This window comes from Taudactylus pleione, unplaced genomic scaffold (assembly GCF_031769625.1).
Source record: "Taudactylus pleione unplaced genomic scaffold, aTauple2 ptg000454l, whole genome shotgun sequence".
NCBI classification, from domain to species: Eukaryota; Metazoa; Chordata; class Amphibia; order Anura; family Myobatrachidae; genus Taudactylus; species Taudactylus pleione.
Genome location: NW_028284856.1, coordinates 2927562 through 2940599, shown reverse-complemented (window position 1 = coordinate 2940599; position 13038 = coordinate 2927562). Strand labels below are relative to the sequence as shown.

General features: G+C 36.9%; 7 non-coding genes across 7 annotated transcripts; all 7 read right to left on the bottom strand.

Moving 5' to 3' along the window:
- Nucleotides 1–145: 145 nt before the first annotated feature.
- On the bottom strand, nt 146–218 carry TRNAK-UUU (transfer RNA lysine (anticodon UUU)). The gene has a single exon. It is a non-coding gene; the product is annotated as a tRNA-Lys (tRNA).
- Nucleotides 219–3200: 2982 nt separating this feature from the next.
- On the bottom strand, nt 3201–3273 carry TRNAK-UUU (transfer RNA lysine (anticodon UUU)). Its single transcript has one exon. It is a non-coding gene; the product is annotated as a tRNA-Lys (tRNA).
- Nucleotides 3274–4550: 1277 nt separating this feature from the next.
- Nucleotides 4551–4623, bottom strand: TRNAK-UUU (transfer RNA lysine (anticodon UUU)). The gene has a single exon. It is a non-coding gene; the product is annotated as a tRNA-Lys (tRNA).
- A 959-nt stretch (nt 4624–5582) lies between these two features.
- On the bottom strand, nt 5583–5655 carry TRNAK-UUU (transfer RNA lysine (anticodon UUU)). The gene has a single exon. It is a non-coding gene; the product is annotated as a tRNA-Lys (tRNA).
- A 3317-nt stretch (nt 5656–8972) lies between these two features.
- Nucleotides 8973–9045, bottom strand: TRNAK-UUU (transfer RNA lysine (anticodon UUU)). Its single transcript has one exon. It is a non-coding gene; the product is annotated as a tRNA-Lys (tRNA).
- Nucleotides 9046–10657: 1612 nt separating this feature from the next.
- TRNAK-UUU (transfer RNA lysine (anticodon UUU)) lies at nt 10658–10730 on the bottom strand. Its single transcript has one exon. It is a non-coding gene; the product is annotated as a tRNA-Lys (tRNA).
- A 1308-nt stretch (nt 10731–12038) lies between these two features.
- Nucleotides 12039–12111, bottom strand: TRNAK-UUU (transfer RNA lysine (anticodon UUU)). Its single transcript has one exon. It is a non-coding gene; the product is annotated as a tRNA-Lys (tRNA).
- Nucleotides 12112–13038: the final 927 nt, after the last annotated feature.

Here is a 13038-nt window from a genome sequence, read left to right as displayed (position 1 = left end):
ATGAATAGCTTGACATTTAGTGTCTATTGATGAAATACATTTAATTTGCCTCTTGGTTGAAGGTGTAGATTCTTAAACAGTTTGTGATTTTCCCACTCTGCACTATGTTCCATTTCACAAAATGACACATTGCTTAAAAGACACTCGCCCGAACAGGGACTTGAACCCTGGACCCTCAGATTAAAAGTCTGATGCTCTACCGACTGAGCTATCCAGGCTCTTCTGTGATAGGTCGCAAAAATGCAGAAAGTTCGTAATACAAAAAACAAGTCATTTCAAATGATGACAACTACTAGTTACTGTGCAATTAATAAAGTAGGAAAATCTCTCTATCACTAAAAGTATGAACTGAACAGCTTGACATTTAGTGTCTCTTGATGAAATACATTTAATTTGCCTCTTGGTTGAAGGTGTACATTCTTAAACAGTTAGTGATTTTCCCACTCTGCACTATGTTCCATTTCACAAAAACGACACATTGCTTAAAAGACACTCGTCCGAACAGAGAATTGAACCCTGGACCCTCAGATTAAAGTTCTGTTGTTTTACCGACTCCAGGCTCTTCTGGAGTCTGTCGCAAACCTATAGAAAGTTCGTAATACTAAAACAAGTCAATTCAAATGGTGACAACTACTGTGCAATTACTAAAGTAGGAAAATCTCTCTATCACTAAAAGTATGAACTGAAAAGCTTGACATTTAGTGTCTCTTGATAAAATACATTTAATTTGCCTCTTGGTTGAAGGTGTACATTCTTAAACAGTTTGTGATTTTCCCACTCTGCACTATGTTCCATTTCACAAAAATGACACATTGCTTAAAAGACACTCGCCCGAACAGGGACTTGAACCCTGGACCCTCAGATTAAAAGTATGATGTTCTACCAACTGAGCTATCCAGGCTCTTCTGTGAGAGGTCGCAAAAATGCAGAAAGTTCGTAATACAAAAAACAAGTCATTTCAAATGATGACAACTACTAGTTACTGTGCAATTAATTAAGTAGGAAAATCTCTCTATCACTAAAAGTATGAACTGAACAGCTTGACATTTAGTGTCTCTTGATGAAATACATTTAATTTGCCTCTTGGTTGAAGGTGTACATTCTTAAACAGTTAGTGATTTTCCCACTCTGCACTATGTTCCATTTCACAAAAACGACACATTGCTTAAAAGACACTCGCCCGAACAGGGACTTGAACCCTGGACCCTCAGATTAAAGTTCTGATGTTTTACCGACTCCAGGCTCTTCTGTAGTCTGTCGCAAACCTATAGAAAGTTCGTAATACTAAAAACAAGAAAATTCAAATGGTGACAACTACTGTGCAATTACTAAAGTAGGAAAATCTCTCTATCACTAAAAGTATGAACTGAAAAGCTTGACATTTAGTGTCTCTTGATGAAATACATTTAATTTGCCTCTTGGTTGAAGGTGTACATTCTTAAACAGTTTGTGATTTTCCCACTCTGCACTATGTTCCATTTCAAAAAAATGACACATTGCTTGAAAGACACTCGCCCGAACAGGGACTTGAACCCTGGACCCTCAGATTAAAAGTATGATGCTCTACCAACTGAGCTATCCAGGCTCTTCTGTGAGAGGTCGCAAAAATGCAGAAAGTTCGTAATACAAAAAACAAGTCATTTCAAATGATGACAACTACTAGTTACTGTGCAATTAATAAAGTAGGAAAATCTCTCTATCACTAAAAGTATGAACTGAACAGCTTGACATTTAGTGTCTCTTGATGAAATACATTTAATTTGCCTCTTGGTTGAAGGTGTACATTCTTAAACAGTTAGTGATTTTCCCACTCTGCACTATGTTCCATTTCACAAAAACGACACATTGCTTAAAAGACACTCGCCCGAACAGGGACTTGAACCCTGGACCCTCAGATTAAAGTTCTGATGTTTTACCGACTCCAGGCTCTTCTGTAGTCTGTTGCAAACCTATAGAAAGTTAGTAATACTAAAAACAAGAAAATTCAAATGGTGACAACTACTGTGCAATTACTAAAGTTGGAAAATCTCTCTATCACTAAAAGTATGATCTGAATAGCTTGACATTTAGTGTCTATTGATGAAATACATTTAATTTGCCTCTTGGTTGAAGGTGTACATTCTTAAACAGTTTGTTATTTTCCCACTCTGCACTATGTTCCATTTCACAAAAATGACACATTGCTTAAAAGACACTCGCCCGAACAGGGACTTGAACCCTGGACCCTCAGATTAAAGTTCTGATGTTTTACCGACTCAAGGCTCTTCTGGAGTCTGTCGCAAACCTATAGAAAGTTCGTAATACTAAAACCAAGTAAATTCAAATGGTGACAACTACTGTGCAATTACTAAAGTAGGAAAATCTCTCTATAACTAAAAGTAAGATATGAATAGCTTGACATTTAGTGTCTATTGATGAAATACATTTAATTTGCCTCTTGGTTGAAGGTGTAGATTCTTAAACAGTTTGTGATTTTCCCACTCTGCACTATGTTCCATTTCACAAAAACGACACATTGCTTAAAAGACACTCGCCCGAACAGGGACTTGAACCCTGGACCCTCAGATTAAAGTTCTGATGTTTTACCGACTCCAGGCTCTTCTGTAGTCTGTCGCAAACCTATAGAAAGATCGTAATACTAAAAACAAGAAAATTCAAATGGTGACAACTACTGTGCAATTACTAAAGTTGGAAAATCTCTCTATCACTAAAAGTATGATCTGAATAGCTTGACATTTAGTGTCTATTGATGAAATACATTTAATTTGCCTCTTGGTTGAAGGTGTACATTCTTAAACAGTTTGTGATTTTCCCACTCTGCACTATGTTCCATTTCACAAAAATGACACATTGCTTAAAAGACACTCGCCCAAACAGGGACTTGAACCCTGGACCCTCAGATTAAAGTTCTGATGTTTTACCGACTCAAGGCTCTTCTGGAGTCTGTCGCAAACCTATAGAAAGTTCGTAATACTAAAACCAAGTAAATTCAAATGGTGACAACTACTGTGCTATTACTAAAGTAGGAAAATCTCTCTATCACTAAAAGTAAGATATGAATAGCTTGACATTTAGTGTCTATTGATGAAATACATTTAATTTGCCTCTTGGTTGAAGGTGTAGATTCTTAAACAGTTTGTGATTTTCCCACTCTGCACTATGTTCCATTTCACAAAATGACACATTGCTTAAAAGACACTCGCCCAAACAGGGACTTGATCCCTGGACCCTCAGATTAAAAGTCTGATGCTCTACCGACTGAGCTATCCAGGCTCTTCTGTGATAGGTCGCAAAATGCAGAAAGTTCGTAATACAAAAAACAAGTCATATCAAATGATGACAACTACTAGTTACTGTGCAATTACTAAAGTTGGAAAATCTCTCTATCACTAAAAGTATTATCTGAATAGCTTGACATTTAGTGTCTATTGATGAAATACATTTAATTTGCCTCTTGGTTGAAGGTGTACATTCTTAAACAGTTTGTGATTTTCACACTCTGCACTATGTTCCATTTCACAAAAACGACACATTGCTTAAAAGACACTCGTCCGAACAGAGACTTGAACCCTGGACCCTCAGATTAAAGTTCTGTTGTTTTTCCGACTCCAGGCTCTTCTGGAGTCTGTCGCAAACCTATAGAAAGTTCGTAATACTAAAACAAGTCAATTCAAATGGTGACAACTACTGTGCAATTACTAAAGTAGGAAAATCTCTCTATCACTAAAAGTATGAACTGAAAAGCTTGACATTTAGTGTCTCTTGATAAAATACATTTAATTTGCCTCTTGGTTGAAGGTGTACATTCTTAAACAGTTTGTGATTTTCCCACTCTGCACTATGTTCCATTTCACAAAAACGACACATTGCTTAAAAGACACTCGTCCGAACAGAGACTTGAACCCTGGACCCTCAGATTAAAGTTCTGTTGTGTTACCGACTCCAGGCTCTTCTGGAGTCTGTTGCAAACCTATAGAAAGTTCGTAATACTAAAACAAGTCAATTCAAATGGTGACAACTACTGTGCAATTACTAAAGTAGGAAAATCTCTCTATCACTAAAAGTCTGAACTGAAAAGCTTGACATTTAGTGTCTCTTGATGAAATACATTTAATTTGCCTCTTGGTTGAAGGTGTACATTCTTAAACAGTTTGTGATTTTCCCACTCTGCACTATGTTCCATTTCACAAAAATGACACATTGCTTAAAAGACACTCGCCCGAACAGGGACTTGAAACCTGGACCCTCAGATTAAAGTTCTGATGTTTTACCGACTCCAGGCTCTTCTGGAGTCAGTCGCAAACCTACAGAAAGTTCGTAATACTAAAAACAAGTAAATTCAAATGGTGACAACTACTGTGCAATTACTAAAGTAGGAAAATCTCTCTATCACTAAAAGTATGATCTGAATAGCTTGACATTTAGTGTCTATTGATGAAATACATTTAATTTGCCTCTTGGTTGAAGGTGTACATTCTTAAATAGTTTGTGATTTTCCCACTCTGCACTATGTTCCATTTCACAAAATGACACATTGCTTAAAAGACACTCGCCCGAACAGGGACTTGAACCCTGGACCCTCAGATTAAAAGTCTGATGCTCTACCGACTGAGCTATCCAGGCTCTTCTGTGATAGGTCGCAAAAATGCAGAAAGTTCGTAATACAAAAAACAAGTCATATCAAATGATGACAACTACTAGTTACTGTGCAATTACTAAAGCTGGAAAATCTCTCTATCACTAAAAGTATGAACTGAAAAGCTTGACATTTAGTGTCTCTTGATGAAATACATTTAATTTGCCTCTTGGTTGAAGGTGTACATTCTTAAACAGTTAGTGATTTTCTCACTCTGCACTATGTTCCATTTCACAAAAACGACACATTGCTTAAAAGACACTCACCCGAACAGGGACTTGAACCCTGGACCCTCAGATTAAAAGTATGATGCTCTACCTACTGAGCTATCCAGGCTCTTCTGTGAGAGGTCGCAAAAATGCAGAAAGTTCGTAATACAATAAACAAGTAATTTCAAATGATGACAACTACTAGTTACTGTGTAATTAATAAAGTAGGAAAATCTCTCTATCACTAAAAGTATGATCTGAATAGCTTGACATTTAGTGTCTATTGATGAAATACATTTAATTTGCCTCTTGGTTGAAGGTGTACATTCTTAAACAGTTTGTGATTTTCCCACTCTGCACTATGTTCCATTTCACAAAAATGACACATTGCTTAAAAGACACTCGCCCGAACAGGGACTTGAAACCTGGACCCTCAGATTAAAGTTCTGATGTTTTACCGACTCCAGGCTCTTCTGGAGTCAGTCGCAAACCTACAGAAAGTTCGTAATACTAAAAACAAGTAAATTCAAATGGTGACAACTACTGTGCAATTACTAAAGTAGGAAAATCTCTCTATCACTAAAAGTATGATCTGAATAGCTTGACATTTAGTGTCTATTGATGAAATACATTTAATTTGCCTCTTGGTTGAAGGTGTACATTCTTAAACAGTTTGTGATTTTCCCACTCTGCACTATGTTCCATTTCACAAAATGACACATTGCTTAAAAGACACTCGCCCGAACAGGGACTTGAACCCTGGACCCTCAGATTAAAAGTCTGATGCTCTACCGACTGAGCTATCCAGGCTCTTCTGTGATAGGTCGCAAAAATGCAGAAAGTTCGTAATACAAAAAACAAGTCATATCAAATGATGACAACTACTAGTTACTGTGCAATTACTAAAGTTGGAAAATCTCTCTATCACTAAAAGTATGAACTGAACAGCTTGACATTTAGTGTCTCTTGATGAAATACATTTAATTTGCCTCTTGGTTGAAGGTGTACATTCTTAAACAGTTAGTGATTTTCCCACTCTGCACTATGTTCCATTTCACAAAAACGACACATTGCTTAAAAGACACTCGTCCGAACAGAGAATTGAACCCTGGACCCTCAGATTAAAGTTCTGTTGTTTTACCGACTCCAGGCTCTTCTGGAGTCTGTCGCAAACCTATAGAAAGTTCGTAATACTAAAACAAGTCAATTCAAATGGTGACAACTACTGTGCAATTACTAAAGTAGGAAAATCTCTCTATCACTAAAAGTATGAACTGAAAAGCTTGACATTTAGTGTCTCTTGATAAAATACATTTAATTTGCCTCTTGGTTGAAGGTGTACATTCTTAAACAGTTTGTGATTTTCCCACTCTGCACTATGTTCCATTTCACAAAAATGACACATTGCTTAAAAGACACTCGCCCGAACAGGGACTTGAACCCTGGACCCTCAGATTAAAGTTCTGATGTTTTACCGACTCCAGGCTCTTCTGTAGTCTGTCGCAAATATATAGAAAGTTCGTAATACTAAAAACAAGTAAATTCAAATGGTGACAACTACTGTGCAATTACTAAAGTAGGAAAATCTCTCTATCACTAAAAGTATGATCTGAATAGCTTGACATTTAGTGTCTATTGATGAAATACATTTAATTTGCCTCTTGGTTGAAGGTGTACATTCTTAAACAATTTGTGATTTTCCCACTCTGCACTATGTTCCATTTCACAAAAATGACACATTGCTTAAAAGACACTCGCCCGAACAGGGACTTGAACCCTGGACCCTCAGATTAAAAGTATGATGCTCTACCAACTGAGCTATCCAGGCTCTTCTGTGAGAGGTCGCAAAAATGCAGAAAGTTCGTAATACAAAAAACAAGTCATTTCAAATGATGACAACTACTAGTTACTGTGCAATTAATAAAGTAGGAAAATCTCTCTATCACTAAAAGTATGAACTGAACAGCTTGACATTTAGTGTCTCTTGATGAAATACATTTAATTTGCCTCTTGGTTGAAGGTGTACATTCTTAAACAGTTAGTGATTTTCCCACTCTGCACTATGTTCCATTTCACAAAAACGACACATTGCTTAAAAGACACTCGCCCGAACAGGGACTTGAACCCTGGACCCTCAGATTAAAGTTCTGATGTTTTACCGACTCCAGGCTCTTCTGTAGTCTGTCGCAAACCTATAGAAAGTTCGTAATACTAAAAACAAGAAAATTCAAATGGTGACAACTATTGTGCAATTACTAAAGTAGGAAAATCTCTCTATCACTAAAAGTATGAACTGAAAAGCTTGACATTTAGTGTCTCTTGATGAAATACATTTAATTTGCCTCTTGGTTGAAGGTGTACATTCTTAAACAGTTTGTGATTTTCCCACTCTGCACTATGTTCCATTTCACAAAAATGACACATTGCTTAAAAGACACTCGCTCGAACAGGGACTTGAACCCTGGACCCTCAGATTAAAAGTATGATGCTCTACCAACTGAGCTATCCAGGCTCTTCTGTGAGAGGTCGCAAAAATGCAGAAAGTTCGTAATACAAAAAACAAGTCATTTCAAATGATGACAACTACTAGTTACTGTGCAATTAATAAAGTATGAAAATCTCTCTATCACTAAAAGTATGAACTGAACAGCTTGACATTTAGTGTCTCTTGATGAAATACATTTAATTTGCCTCTTGGTTGAAGGTGTACATTCTTAAACAGTTAGTGATTTTCCCACTCTGCACTATGTTCCATTTCACAAAAACGACACATTGCTTAAAAGACACTCGCCCGAACAGGGACTTGAACCCTGGACCCTCAGATTAAAGTTCTGATGTTTTACCGACTCCAGGCTCTTCTGTAGTCTGTTGCAAACCTATAGAAAGTTCGTAATACTAAAAACAAGAAAATTCAAATGGTGACAACTACTGTGCAATTACTAAAGTTGGAAAATCTCTCTATCACTAAAAGTATGATCTGAATAGCTTGACATTTAGTGTCTATTGATGAAATACATTTAATTTGCCTCTTGGTTGAAGGTGTACATTCTTAAACAGTTTGTTATTTTCCCACTCTGCACTATGTTCCATTTCACAAAAATGACACATTGCTTAAAAGACACTCGCCCGAACAGGGACTTGAACCCTGGACCCTCAGATTAAAGTTCTGATGTTTTACCGACTCAAGGCTCTTCTGGAGTCTGTCGCAAACCTATAGAAAGTTCGTAATACTAAAACCAAGTAAATTCAAATGGTGACAACTACTGTGCAATTACTAAAGTAGGAAAATCTCTCTATCACTAAAAGTAAGATATGAATAGCTTGACATTTAGTGTCTATTGATGAAATACATTTAATTTGCCTCTTGGTTGAAGGTGTAGATTCTTAAACAGTTTGTGATTTTCCCACTCTGCACTATGTTCCATTTCACAAAAACGACACATTGCTTAAAAGACACTCGCCCGAACAGGGACTTGAACCCTGGACCCTCAGATTAAAGTTCTGATGTTTTACCGACTCCAGGCTCTTCTGTAGTCTGTCGCAAACCTATAGAAAGATCGTAATACTAAAAACAAGAAAATTCAAATGGTGACAACTACTGTGCAATTACTAAAGTTGGAAAATCTCTCTATCACTAAAAGTATGATCTGAATAGCTTGACATTTAGTGTCTATTGATGAAATACATTTAATTTGCCTCTTGGTTGAAGGTGTACATTCTTAAACAGTTTGTGATTTTCCCACTCTGCACTATGTTCCATTTCACAAAAATGACACATTGCTTAAAAGACACTTGCCCAAACAGGGACTTGAACCCTGGACCCTCAGATTAAAGTTCTGATGTTTTACCGACTCAAGGCTCTTCTGGAGTCTGTCGCAAACCTATAGAAAGTTCGTAATACTAAAACCAAGTAAATTCAAATGGTGACAACTACTGTGCTATTACTAAAGTAGGAAAATCTCTCTATCACTAAAAGTAAGATATGAATAGCTTGACATTTAGTGTCTATTGATGAAATACATTTAATTTGCCTCTTGGTTGAAGGTGTAGATTCTTAAACAGTTTGTGATTTTCCCACTCTGCACTATGTTCCATTTCACAAAATGACACATTGCTTAAAAGACACTCGCCCAAACAGGGACTTGATCCCTGGACCCTCAGATTAAAAGTCTGATGCTCTACCGACTGAGCTATCCAGGCTCTTCTGTGATAGGTCGCAAAATGCAGAAAGTTCGTAATACAAAAAACAAGTCATATCAAATGATGACAACTACTAGTTACTGTGCAATTACTAAAGTTGGAAAATCTCTCTATCACTAAAAGTATTATCTGAATAGCTTGACATTTAGTGTCTATTGATGAAATACATTTAATTTGCCTCTTGGTTGAAGGTGTACATTCTTAAACAGTTTGTGATTTTCACACTCTGCACTATGTTCCATTTCACAAAAACGACACATTGCTTAAAAGACACTCGTCCGAACAGAGACTTGAACCCTGGACCCTCAGATTAAAGTTCTGTTGTTTTTCCGACTCCAGGCTCTTCTGGAGTCTGTCGCAAACCTATAGAAAGTTCGTAATACTAAAACAAGTCAATTCAAATGGTGACAACTACTGTGCAATTACTAAAGTAGGAAAATCTCTCTATCACTAAAAGTATGAACTGAAAAGCTTGACATTTAGTGTCTCTTGATAAAATACATTTAATTTGCCTCTTGGTTGAAGGTGTACATTCTTAAACAGTTTGTGATTTTCCCACTCTGCACTATGTTCCATTTCACAAAAACGACACATTGCTTAAAAGACACTCGTCCGAACAGAGACTTGAACCCTGGACCCTCAGATTAAAGTTCTGTTGTGTTACCGACTCCAGGCTCTTCTGGAGTCTGTCGCAAACCTATAGAAAGTTCGTAATACTAAAACAAGTCAATTCAAATGGTGACAACTACTGTGCAATTACTAAAGTAGGAAAATCTCTCTATCACTAAAAGTATGAACTGAAAAGCTTGACATTTAGTGTCTCTTGATGAAATACATTTAATTTGCCTCTTGGTTGAAGGTGTACATTCTTAAACAGTTTGTGATTTTCCCACTCTGCACTATGTTCCATTTCACAAAAATGACACATTGCTTAAAAGACACTCGCCCGAACAGGGACTTGAACCCTGGACCCTCAGATTAAAGTTCTGATTTATTACCGACTCCAGGCTCTTCTGTAGTCTGTCGCAAACCTATAGAAAGTTCGTAATACTAAAAACAAGTAAATTCAAATGGTGACAACTACTGTGCAATTACTAAAGTAGGAAAATCTCTCTATCACTAAAAGTATGATCTGAATAGCTTGACATTTAGTGTCTATTGATGAAATACATTTAATTTGCCTCTTGGTTGAAGGTGTACATTCTTAAACAGTTTGTGATTTTCCCACTCTGCACTATGTTCCATTTCACAAAAATGACACATTGCTTAAAAGACACTCGCCCGAACAGGGACTTGAAACCTGGACCCTCAGATTAAAGTTCTGATGTTTTACCGACTCCAGGCTCTTCTGGAGTCAGTCGCAAACCTACAGAAAGTTCGTAATACTAAAAACAAGTAAATTCAAATGGTGACAACTACTGTGCAATTACTAAAGTAGGAAAATCTCTCTATCACTAAAAGTATGATCTGAATAGCTTGACATTTAGTGTCTATTGATGAAATACATTTAATTTGCCTCTTGGTTGAAGGTGTACATTCTTAAACAGTTTGTGATTTTCCCACTCTGCACTATGTTCCATTTCACAAAATGACACATTGCTTAAAAGACACTCGCCCGAACAGGGACTTGAACCCTGGACCCTCAGATTAAAAGTCTGATGCTCTACCGACTGAGCTATCCAGGCTCTTCTGTGATAGGTCGCAAAAATGCAGAAAGTTCGTAATACAAAAAACAAGTCATATCAAATGATGACAACTACTAGTTACTGTGCAATTACTAAAGTTGGAAAATCTCTCTATCACTAAAAGTATGAACTGAAAAGCTTGACATTTAGTGTCTCTTGATGAAATACATTTAATTTGCCTCTTGGTTGAAGGTGTACATTCTTAAGCAGTTAGTGATTTTCTCACTCTGCACTATGTTCCATTTCACAAAAACGACACATTGCTTAAAAGACACTCACCCGAACAGGGACTTGAACCCTGGACCCTCAGATTAAAAGTATGATGCTCTACCAACTGAGCTATCCAGGCTCTTCTGTGAGAGGTCGCAAAAATGCAGAAAGTTCGTAATACAAAAAACAAGTCATATCAAATGATGACAACTACTAGTTACTGTGCAATTACTAAAGTTGGAAAATCTCTCTATCACTAAAAGTATGATCTGAATAGCTTGACATTTAGTGTCTCTTGATGAAATACATTTAATTTGCCTCTTGGTTGAAGGTGTACATTCTTAAGCAGTTAGTGATTTTCTCACTCTGCACTATGTTCCATTTCACAAAAACGACACATTGCTTAAAAGACACTCACCCGAACAGGGACTTGAACCCTGGACCCTCAGATTAAAAGTATGATGCTCTACCAACTGAGCTATCCAGGCTCTTCTGTGAGAGGTCGCAAAAATGCAGAAAGTTCGTAATACAAAAAACAAGTCATATCAAATGATGACAACTACTAGTTACTGTGCAATTACTAAAGTTGGAAAATCTCTCTATCACTAAAAGTATGATCTGAATAGCTTGACATTTAGTGTCTATTGATGAAATACATTTAATTTGCCTCTTGGTTGAAGGTGTACATTCTTAAACAGTTTGTGATTTTCCCACTCTGCACTATGTTCCATTTCACAAAAATGACACATTGCTTAAAAGACACTCGCCCAAACAGGGACTTGAACCCTGGACCCTCAGATTAAAGTTCTGATGTTTTACCGACTCAAGGCTCTTCTGGAGTCTGTCGCAAACCTATAGAAAGTTCGTAATACTAAAACCAAGTAAATTCAAATGGTGACAACTACTGTGCTATTACTAAAGTAGGAAAATCTCTCTATCACTAAAAGTAAGATATGAATAGCTTGACATTTAGTGTCTATTGATGAAATACATTTAATTTGCCTCTTGGTTGAAGCTGTAGATTCTTAAACAGTTTGTGATTTTCCCACTCTGCACTATGTTCCATTTCACAAAATGACACATTGCTTAAAAGACATTCGCCCAAACAGGGACTTGATCCCTGGACCCTCAGATTAAAAGTCTGATGCTCTACCGACTGAGCTATCCAGGCTCTTCTGTGATAGGTCGCAAAATGCAGAAAGTTCGTAATACAAAAAACAAGTCATATCAAATGATGACAACTACTAGTTACTGTGCAATTACTAAAGTTGGAAAATCTCTCTATCACTAAAAGTATTATCTGAATAGCTTGACATTTAGTGTCTATTGATGAAATACATTTAATTTGCCTCTTGGTTGAAGGTGTACATTCTTAAACAGTTTGTGATTTTCACACTCTGCACTATGTTCCATTTCACAAAAACGACACATTGCTTAAAAGACACTCGTCCGAACAGAGACTTGAACCCTGGACCCTCAGATTAAAGTTCTGTTGTTTTTCCGACTCCAGGCTCTTCTGGAGTCTGTCGCAAACCTATAGAAAGTTCGTAATACTAAAACAAGTCAATTCAAATGGTGACAACTACTGTGCAATTACTAAAGTAGGAAAATCTCTCTATCACTAAAAGTATGAACTGAAAAGCTTGACATTTAGTGTCTCTTGATAAAATACATTTAATTTGCCTCTTGGTTGAAGGTGTACATTCTTAAACAGTTTGTGATTTTCCCACTCTGCACTATGTTCCATTTCACAAAAACGACACATTGCTTAAAAGACACTCGTCCGAACAGAGACTTGAACCCTGGACCCTCAGATTAAAGTTCTGTTGTGTTACCGACTCCAGGCTCTTCTGGAGTCTGTCGCAAACCTATAGAAAGTTCGTAATACTAAAACAAGTCAATTCAAATGGTGACAACTACTGTGCAATTACTAAAGTAGGAAAATCTCTCTATCACTAAAAGTATGAACTGAAAAGCTTGACATTTAGTGTCTCTTGATGAAATACATTTAATTTGCCTCTTGGTTGAAGGTGTACATTCTTAAACAGTTTGTGATTTTCCCACTCTGCACTATGTTCCATTTCACAAAAATGACACA